The sequence below is a fragment of the Myodes glareolus genome, chromosome 27 (genome assembly GCF_982192425.1).
Source record: "Myodes glareolus chromosome 27, mMyoGla1.1, whole genome shotgun sequence".
Taxonomy (NCBI): domain Eukaryota; kingdom Metazoa; phylum Chordata; class Mammalia; order Rodentia; family Cricetidae; genus Myodes; species Myodes glareolus.
Window position 1 is genome coordinate 15,356,747 of NC_142052.1, and position 9,880 is coordinate 15,366,626.

The 9,880-nt window shown below is 44.7% G+C and overlaps 1 long non-coding RNA gene across 1 annotated transcript; it reads right to left on the minus strand.

Annotated features, from left to right (window-relative positions):
- Positions 1-5,449: 5,449 nt before the first annotated feature.
- Positions 5,450-9,439, minus strand: LOC146889343 (uncharacterized). The gene is made up of 3 exons (XR_015000058.2): positions 9,320-9,439; positions 9,059-9,097; positions 5,450-6,188 (listed from the first exon to the last, which is right to left on the minus strand). It is a non-coding gene; the product is annotated as an uncharacterized LOC146889343 (long non-coding RNA).
- Between the last annotated feature and the right edge of the window lie 441 nt (positions 9,440-9,880).

Genomic DNA, 9,880 nt, shown 5'->3' on the forward strand with positions numbered 1-9,880 from the left:
TTTTATTGACATCTCTCCAGGAACAGAATCATACAACACGGTTTCTAAACACAAAAACTAAAGACAGAGATGGCTGAAGGCAGATCTTGGGTGAGTCCAGGTGGTTGCGGCTCTGAGGTGGCTCTGAGACTGTGCCGCACGAAGTGCTCATTGCTCCTTCTGCATTGAGATTCAGTTGAGCCCGTCCTATAGTGAGAGCCAACTTACTAAATGTTTGCACATCTGCGTCACTCAGAGGGGTCAATGCCAAGCTTAAAATCAAAGGACAGAAGAAGAGAAAGAGAAGAGGAGAAAGGAAGGGTAGGGAGTAAAAATGGGGAAAGCAAAGAAGAAAGGTTTAAGGTTCATTTTATTTTCCTAGGTGATAGACTAATTGGCCAAGAAAATTGTTGGTTTGAACCATGTAAAATTACTACTAATCAACCATTTGTTGACCCACAATTAAAAATAATGGCAATTTCATAAGGTTCAGCAATTAATAAAAAGCTAGTTTCTCTCCTTGCAGGTGGTGACCTTGCCAGATCCCTGGGGAGGTGCTGCCTGTCAAAGGGCTTCCCTCTGGAAAGGTCTCTCACATAAACTCTTGCTGTTCCCTGACATACATGGAGCATCCCCTGAGGGCATTGTTATGATTCCTGACAGAAGAAAATCAAAATAGGGTGTGAAAGAGAGTTAGCTGGCTACAAGCTGGGAGCAAGAAGGATTACAAGTTAGAACACAAATCTACTTGGCAGCCTCTTGTCTTCTCTTTGGGAGGCTTGGCTCTCCTAAACAGGGTGCATTTCCCTGTCTTTGTTTCTTGTCTTCAAATGCATCCTTGTGTTTGTCAGTGTATCTCTGAACAACAAGGAAGAGTCAACCAACATTGGTCTCTCTGCTGCGGAAAGAGCGTTGAAATGGACTTCTTTCATTGATGCCAAGGGAAAGAAAGGCTGTGACTTATAATGTTTTAAGAGTAAACCGTTTAAAAAGATTGATAAGATAGAACTGAATCTACACCCAGGGGACACCTAGAAGACAGAGAAGAAAGAACACATCTCCAAATTACAACCTAAATCTCTACTCATGAAACAGGGAGTCCCTTTTTCTTGGGTATGCTTTACTTTGAAATAGTCTATCAACTTCATAACCACCCACTCTAAGAAATCTTTCCTTAGTCCCCCAGTCATAGCGGATTTCCGACTTTTCTTTCTAGAAAACTTTATGTTTCAGAGTCGGATTTTTCCTTGGGTAGTTCAGACACCAGTGTTTGTGGTTTGACTGTATGCAAGGCACTGCCTGAAAGATAAAATAAAGAAAATACAATGTTGGGGTGAGAGTTTTAGGGATTGCTTAGTAAAAATATCTGGCAGAAATGAGAAGAGGACACGAATCCACGTAGGAGTTTATTAGGAGAGGTTGTGCTCAACGGGCCGGAGAAACGGTGTGGAAGAAAAGAGTGAGTAAAAATGGCGTGTCCAGCTTTTAAAGGCTTCCTAGCACGTGGGCATGAGGGAAAGACGTGCCCACCTCAGACGCTGATGACAAGCGACGCTACGCCTTGCACCTGTGTTACAGGGACTTTTGCGTCAGACGCTGATGACGCGCATGGCCGGTGACCCACACATGCGCACACAAGGGATACATGCGCCTGCTTTAGAACCCGGAAGTGCAGCCTTATGGGTAGCTAAAAGAATTACACTTAGTAGTTAAGAGCATGCGCTGTTCTTTTGAAGATGAGCACAAACTGTTCTTGCAAAAGCAAAAAACAAAGCTTGGTTCCCAGTATCTATGTAGTGCAGCTCACAGCCACTTGTAACTACAGTTCCTGGGAAATCAAATGCCTCTGGTCTCTACCAAAACCTGCATTCACATGTGTTTGTGCATGTCACACACACACACACACACACACCTTAAAAATAATTAAAATAAATCTTTTTTAAAAATTACAGTCTTAATGATGCTTGCAGTCTGGTTGGCCGTCCTATGGCAGCAGATGGGGGTGGTTCTGGCGATGCCAAAGGTCTTAGCACACTTGACGTTCTCTATAGACTGCCAGGTTCCTTGAGGAGAGAACCTGTGTCAACCATAGTCAACGTCAAAACGTGAGTTCTTGCCCGCCCTTCATTCAGATCTCCCTAAAGCAAAGTACATGCTCCACTGCACGATGTTGGGGGGCGGGGGTACTCCGTTTTACCCCTCTTCTTCCTCTCTGCTGACTGCAAGGACTTACCATTTGGTTTTCTGTTCAGAATCATCTTTAAAGCAATGTTGGACATCTACATGTCATTGCAAATTTCCTGGGTGACAGTTTCGCCTCCTTTCTTCCCAGGGTGTGATTTGTTCACATTTGGATGTTACCTGATTTGTGAAATGGCTCTTCTATTCAGGAAGAATGTCATATAGTGTCCAAACTAAATGCAGGGTGTTGTATCAAGTCTAGAGTTAGAGTTCCAGCACAGAATCCCAAGGTCCCAGTTGTGATTTCTCTGAAAGTAAACCGAGAAGCTTCTCCTGGCAGGGGTTTGGAGGTTGCTCCTAGGAGACATGAAGATCTTATACTTAAGATCAGGTCTCTAGAGACAGTGATGCACAGTGGGTAGCGCTTATAACGTTGGGTCTGTTTCTTACAGTTCCAACTTTATAAGAGCCCAGATCTCTTACCAAGATGATTGTGCTCAATTTTTTTAAGTTGTGAACTGTCTCTCCGGGATCCCATTTAAGGGCACAAGCCCCATTCCAAAATCCATCAACTTCCAAAAGCTTTCTCCTAATACTAACATATGGGATATAAATTTTTGAGAACAAAGTTTTTAGTCCACAATTAAAAGTAAAACAAGGATGGAAGGTCATTGACAGAGGGCGTGTTAACAAGCAGAAGAGCGGTGTAAGCCATGGCAGCACAGTCCTGCCAAGGGTCATGTGGGATACCGTGGGGACACAACTCAGAACGAACCCACCCACAGGCAAGGGGCCTGAGAGGATCACCTACCAGCTTCACACCACCTGACTTTGGTTAGGAGCAGCTTCGGGGCGATCCCTGCTTTGTTCTGTACATCCCTGAAGTCATTAAAATGTCCTCAAGCAGAGATGAACAGGAGCTGGAGGTGAGAAATCTTGACTTGCACAGAAACCTGAGCACTAATGCTGCAGATAACCTCCAGGATGGCTGAGGGGATCCAGCCAAACAACAGCAGTGTGAACCACATGCCCTGATGCATTATGGATCTTAATACCCGGCCGAACTCGCCCTATACTAAGAGAGACTATTGTACCAGGGAAAACCTGAAATGAGGCTTAAACTTTTGACCAACCTCCATATTGTGATAAGGAGAATTTCTTTTCTGATTTGTGGCAGATCGAGTGGCTAGCGGTGAGCCAAGGTCATAGCAGCTCCCAACGAAGGTATCATAGGATCTGGTTTTACATGTCACAGTTTCTTTTTTTTAAATAAAGATGCATTTATTTTATGTATCTGAGTACTCTATCTGCATGGACAACTGCATGTTAGAAGACAGCATCAGATGCCATTATAGATGGTTGTGAGCCACCATGTGGTTGCTGGGAACTAAACCCAGGGCCTCTGGAAGAGCAGTCAATGCTCCTAGCCACTGAGCCGTCTCTCTGACCCATGTTACAGTCTTTATTGTACAGAAGAAAGCATATAAACAAACAATAAAGAAAAGGGGCATCAGAGAGCATGCAGATTTTGCAGTAGATTGACAGGGCATCTTGACAGAGGAGAGACACCTAATACAAGGCTTGTTACCTCCCCATTCATAACACTTCTCTGTGCTGCTTTGCAGAAATGCCAAGTCTGTGCTCATCATGAGCTGTTGCTTCTGAGTCCAGAGACAGTTTCATCTGCTTTGCCTAACAGCGAAGCGAACCTGTCAAACTGTGCCCACCACCATGTTTTGCCTGCCACCGACATTTGCCTTAATGCCTGAATGACACAGAGGGGATTTGGACTTGACCAGAACTGTCTTCTCGAAGGATCACCTCTGCATGGGCAACAGACTTCCCCAGTGCTCTTTATTGAGGCAACTGGCCTGCGAGTGAGATCTCTGGTTTTTCAGCTTGAAACTTCAGTTGGTATTGAGGCTGTGGCTTCCACCCTCCCTCTGCTGAGTGTGTTTCTGCACTTGCCTCCGAGTCTGGGCCGGGGCTTTCACTGTTCTTTTTCTCTCCCACAGACTGTGGTTTGCGTGTTTTCCATCTTACTACTTAATGGCAGGATTCCTTTCTCCACCTCAGGAACAAATTGAATTTTCTGATCGTAGGTTATTTACTTTGTCTTTGAAGCCCTGTAACTTGTCCTGGTCATGAATACGGAATGAACAGCTCCTGCAGAGTGAAAGACTAGGGAAGTCTTGCCCAGCCACGTCTGAGTCAAGCACCCTCTGCTTTCTGACAGCTCTGATACAGTAAGTGGGCACTCTCTGAGCTCCTTCTGTCTTGGCAATTGTTAGTCGCCTGGAATCATAGGGAAACGAGGCTAGACAAGGTCTTGGAGGTTATTCTAAACTACCACTTAATGTCTGTAGTGTCTAGTCTGCCACGTCACGTCATGACCTGATTGAAAGGGTTTCGGATGTGCAGAGGCCACTGTAAAAGATACTGTTTAACTGGCTGTGACAGAGGTGAGCAGCATTTGTTTCATGGTCAGTAAAACTTAACATTAAACAAGCACTGGGTTTTCTTGGAATCTAACCAAACAATGTTGAGACTCAGTAGATTGATGTCAGTCACCAAGGCTTGTCTCATGGTTTGATGGCTAGGACCCAAAATTCCTTCAGCTTCTCACTGTGGTTTCACTTGACACAGGAGGAGAAATGTGGATGGGACAAACTCTGCTCACGATGTCCTGGCATGACTTGGAGCTTTCCTTTTTAGAACAATTACAGTGACTTAGACTCCAGCACTGAACATCTGGGGGCCACTCACCTCTGCTCTCAAATCTGCTTTATGTACCTACTTAACGATTAAATGATTAAAACAGTGTTCAATCTCATTTGTTTCTTTACATGAGAGACAACTTTGTTTGAAACCATGGTTTTCTGTCACCTGATACCACGATGTCAGCTATGTTCCCAAACTGAAATTTGACTCTTCTACTCCTAGAACTACTTCTGAGATTTCAATGATTTAGTCATGGAGGCAAGTGTGTGTGTGTGTGTGTGTGTGTGTGTGTGTGTGTGTGTGTGTGTGTTTGCACACGCGCATATATGTAAAGTGCTTGAATGAGTATATAATTAGAAACATTTAAAATCATGGGAGAGTAGCTTTGGGCTCAAAAACCACATAGACTAGCTTTGTGGCTTTTGTCAAATTACTTCATCTTCTACTATTTAGGATCCTGGTCTGGAAGATGTGTGCTAATAATACCATTTATATATACTAAAAGTATTAAAAGACATACATCTATATGTAAAAGTTATTTAATGTAGTAGCTGATTTATATTATACTAAACATAGGCGATTGATATATAGATAGATGATAGATTAGACATCATTGTCTAATAGGTAGATAGGTAGATAGACAGATTATAGATGATAGCTAAATAGCTGGGTGGATAGATAGATAGATAGATAGATACATACATACATACATACATACATAGATGGATAGATGATAGGAGAGAAAAGACTTTTTGAGATTATATTAGGAAGCCACAAAACTAGTAAAACGCTCAATATTTGAGTTATTTTCTTAGACATGCCTCTGAAGATGGCTAATGTTTTGCATGTCTTCTCATAAAATAATATCCTTGTTCTTGGTAAGCCAGATACTGAGGCTTAACTTGTAAGCAAGTAGAAGTGGACTTATTTGCCTCCTAGCCCTAGATTCTGCTCTGGGACAAGAGTTCCTCAGGAGTTGAGGTTCTGGTTAGTCCAGTGGACCATTGCTTCCGAATGCTGAAGGTTCCATTGTATAGCATGAGGGACTTTGTAAATTTGCCTCTCTGACATGTATAGGTGTCCATTCCTGTAGCCAACTCCTTCAGAGCCTTCTTGTCAGACATGATGCAGGAAACGCCGTGCTGTCTGACTCGGCATCCCTCTCAGAGACACTCCACCTTCTTCTGGCGCAGAAACCGACAAAAGCCTCTCATCTGCAGCCCTTCCCTGCGTGTGACAACTGTGGTTGTGCAGCAGCAGTTTTTGGCTATTTCTTTTCCTTCCACCGAAACTAATCTGGATATTTGCTGCAAATCACAGAAGGGAAATGCGAAAGTTCACCTTGATGTATACATTTGATAGACACTTGAAGGGACACATAAGTCAGAAGCCCCTTTGCCTAGTACGTGGTTGTGTCTGGATACACGTGATTGCTTTCCCTTCTTCACCCATGTGTAGAGATCGTTCAGGCAGCCCATTGTGGAATTCCCTATGCAGAGGCCCAGCAAGCATGTTGTCCTAGGGTCTAGAATCTTCTCAAGGCCTGCTGAATGAATATACCACGGGTCCTCTAGCAAAGAGGCCGTGTGCTTCACATACCTGTTCCTCGAATAAACTTTCTAGAAGAGGAGGAGGAGCAACAGTATATGACACACTAAAGACAACCAATTATATTAAAGATAAAGTTATTGAAAGTATTTCACTATAATATGTACTTTCTCAATATGCACAAAATAACAAGATCTTGCAACAAGTCTATTAACCACTATAATTCCAAAATAGCAATGAGTTCAAATCATCATTGAAATGCTGCCAAAAGTACTCTTGATTTTTACTCATGGTCGAGTCATAATTATTACTAGCATAAATGTGGTTTGTATCTTGCATTGTGATTGAAGGAATACTGAACTTCAAAGATTTATAAAAAATAAAGTTGTAAATTCCCAGCTTCGAATGTGTAGCACTCCACTGAGTTCCTTCCTCCTCTCCATTCCACAGTTTAAAATTGTGGGACCTCTGTTCACTCTGTGAACCAGATTCTAGTTTGAGATTCCCACCCTCTGGCCCCTCTCCTAGCCAAGTAAGAACTCAAGAGACAAGCAAACATGGCCAGAGCTCTTCTTAAGAGGCGGCCTTTGTCTTTCCCGACAATGGAAGGCGTTCACTTTGAAGAGAGCTGTGTACCTTTACTGTTCGGTCCATAGGCTTTGAAGGCTCTGGACCATGCTGCCAGGAGAATCCGTGCCTGCCTCCTCCCCCCCCACCCCACCCCCGCCCCGACAAGATGAGCACTGCAATGGAAAAGGCAGCCCAGCCCAGAGTCTCCACCACAGAAGGTAAACACTTCCCCAGTGAGTCTCGGCAGCAGCAAAGCCCTTCATGCTAGATCATGCTGAATGGAGGCTGGGCTTGTGGGAGAGGACTTGGGGTTTTCATCCAGGGCTCCGACTGGGTGTTCCCAGCCTTACCTTCTGTCTGTTTGTTCTCTTGTGTTTGTTTTACTCGTCCCATCCCTCCTCCTTTTTAGCCTGGCTCCGATTCAACTCTAAACTGGAACCCCAAAGCAGCGAAGCCGACTTCCTCTATGGACCCCTTCTGAAGCCGTCCCAGGGCCCCGTCAGGGGAACACAGAAGTCACAGCAGCCAGCACAGTCCCCACCACCTGCCTCCCTCTGTTCTGCTAAACAGCAAAGGGCTCACCTCAGCTCCTGCCAAGCCCTGACAGCTCTGGAAGCTAAGAGGCTTCCTTTGAGGAGTGCACAGGTCTCTGCGCAGAGCTCAGTTGCCAAGCCAAGGGGCCAGCTCTAGGAATGTGTTTTTAATATTCATTGTTCGCTCTGTCTGTTACCGATGTGTGCACTGCAATTATTCTAATTCTTTGCACATGTGTTGTTATGCAATGGGGCCTTTTAAGCCATGCCAGGTTTTTTCTTTCTTTCTTTCTTTCTGAAACCCAAATATATTATTTCTACCTATGTTTCAGTTAGTTTGCCACGCTTTCTTATTTTATTTCAAAGATCAATCTGGGAGGCAAAGAGAGAGTGGAGTGTGCAGAAAGCAAGGCCCACCTGCTTTCCTCGTGGTAGGCCAGTTGCTCTTGATTTGGGTTTGTGCGTTTTCTACCTCCATCTCTTGTTCCCTTCTTCCCACATGCACAAGCAAGCCAGCATACGGACATCCACGGTCCACATGTGCTCCTCCTCGAGCAGCATCTGCACCCAGGGGAAGAGCGAGCATGCACAGCCAGAGCATAGACATGTACATGCGTGCAGACCGCACGTGGGCAGAAGATTTCTTACACAGTAAATTATCTTCTCCCTCTCACTGCTGAAGCTAGAAAGGAAGGAAAATCCTTTCTTCCTTCTTTTTCTTTCTTTCTCTCATTTCCTTTTAAATTTTAATTGGGCCTTCTCTGATACAATATAAAACTACCACCACTGAACCACACAAAGGATTACGTTCGCTCATTAATTCAGACTGTTTTATGTTTGTTTAAAGAAAAAAAATTTTTCATCAGGGAAAAACAGGAACAGTGAAACCAGATTCTAAACGGCCATTACTCTTCAAGTTTCAAAGGACAGAGTCAGAAACTGAGCAAATTAAGAATGACCGTTGTTTACTTCTGATAACGTTGTCTGAGCTCCCAGAAGCTAAGTAGAGAATCACACAGTGGAAGTGTGCACCTGGCAAGCATCTCCAGCCTCCCCATGCATGTGCCTTTCTTTAGAGACTCCTCTGGCTGCTCTCTGTTTTTGCCAGGCAGAGAAATCTGGCACGGTGGTGCCCCTGCCTGCTAAGCATTTTACTTCCATTGTTAACTGTATCCACTTGTCACCAGGAGACATTAGTATCTTAAGGTAGCAGGGAAGCAGGCCTGCCTGCTCTGGAATACTGCTATAGCTCTCCTTGCCAAGAAGGAATCAAAGAAATGGACGGCGCTAATGTGGGAAATCACACTAGAGAGAAAGAAACATGCAGAGAAAGGCAGAGGCAGAAAGTGCGGGAGGGAGGAGGGAGGAGGGAGGGAGGGAGGTGCTGAGAGACAGAAGAGGAAGCGGACCTGCACAGAAAAGCTGGAATTTCTGTGAAAAGATTTAGAAAAGGAGGGTACAGCCGTTGCTAGGGAGCTAGGAGGAGAGTGAGCAGACACAACATCCACCAGATTTTTAATACAAACCTGTGTGCCTTTGTTTGCTCCATCTCTCAAGTGAGGCATCTGGGTGAGGAGGAAAAGAAATATGTTTCAGTCTACTTTAAAAACAGATTGTTTGAAAGGCGTGCTTGCAGAGTGACTTTGGGCAGCTCTGCTGAAGGCATGCCTGAAGACAAGGGCACAGCCTTGTTCCCTAAATTCCAAGGCTATCCTGTAACGGGGAGAAGCCCATTCTAACATGACACACCCTTGGAGGCTTGATGCAAAAGAGGTACTCTTTATAACCTGCATGGCAACCGGGTAGTCTTGCTGCCACTCAGTCCAAGTGTGGGCTGGAATATCTAGTCCATGTTGGCCACATGAGCTCTGCTCTAAATGAACAAATAGAGGCGAAGCAGTGTCGTGGGATGGTAGCTGCTGCTGCTGCTGCTGCTGCTGCTGCTGCTGCTGCTGCTGCTGCGGCTGCTGCTGCTGCTGCGGCTGCAGGATCACCTGAATAGTAGCTGTGGTAGTCAGAGGTGTAAGTGTCTGTGTGTGTGTGTATCATGCAGGCTGGCAAGCTCCAAATATACCTGGCTTGGCTTGGAAAATTCTGCCAGGCGTTGACGTGACAGTTTTGAATCAAGACTCAATCTGGAGGCAGAATTCCCTCCTCGCGAGCAACCATGGCCCTTTCTCTGAAGCCTTCACCTGATCAAAACTTACTGGCATTCTGCAGAGTGATCTGCCTTATCCAAGGTCTGCTGATTTAAATTATATTTATGTCTCAGAAAATAATTTCACACCAACCAACAGCCAATATCTAGATTGAAATTAACAGACAGCTAGATACTTTCACTGACAGAC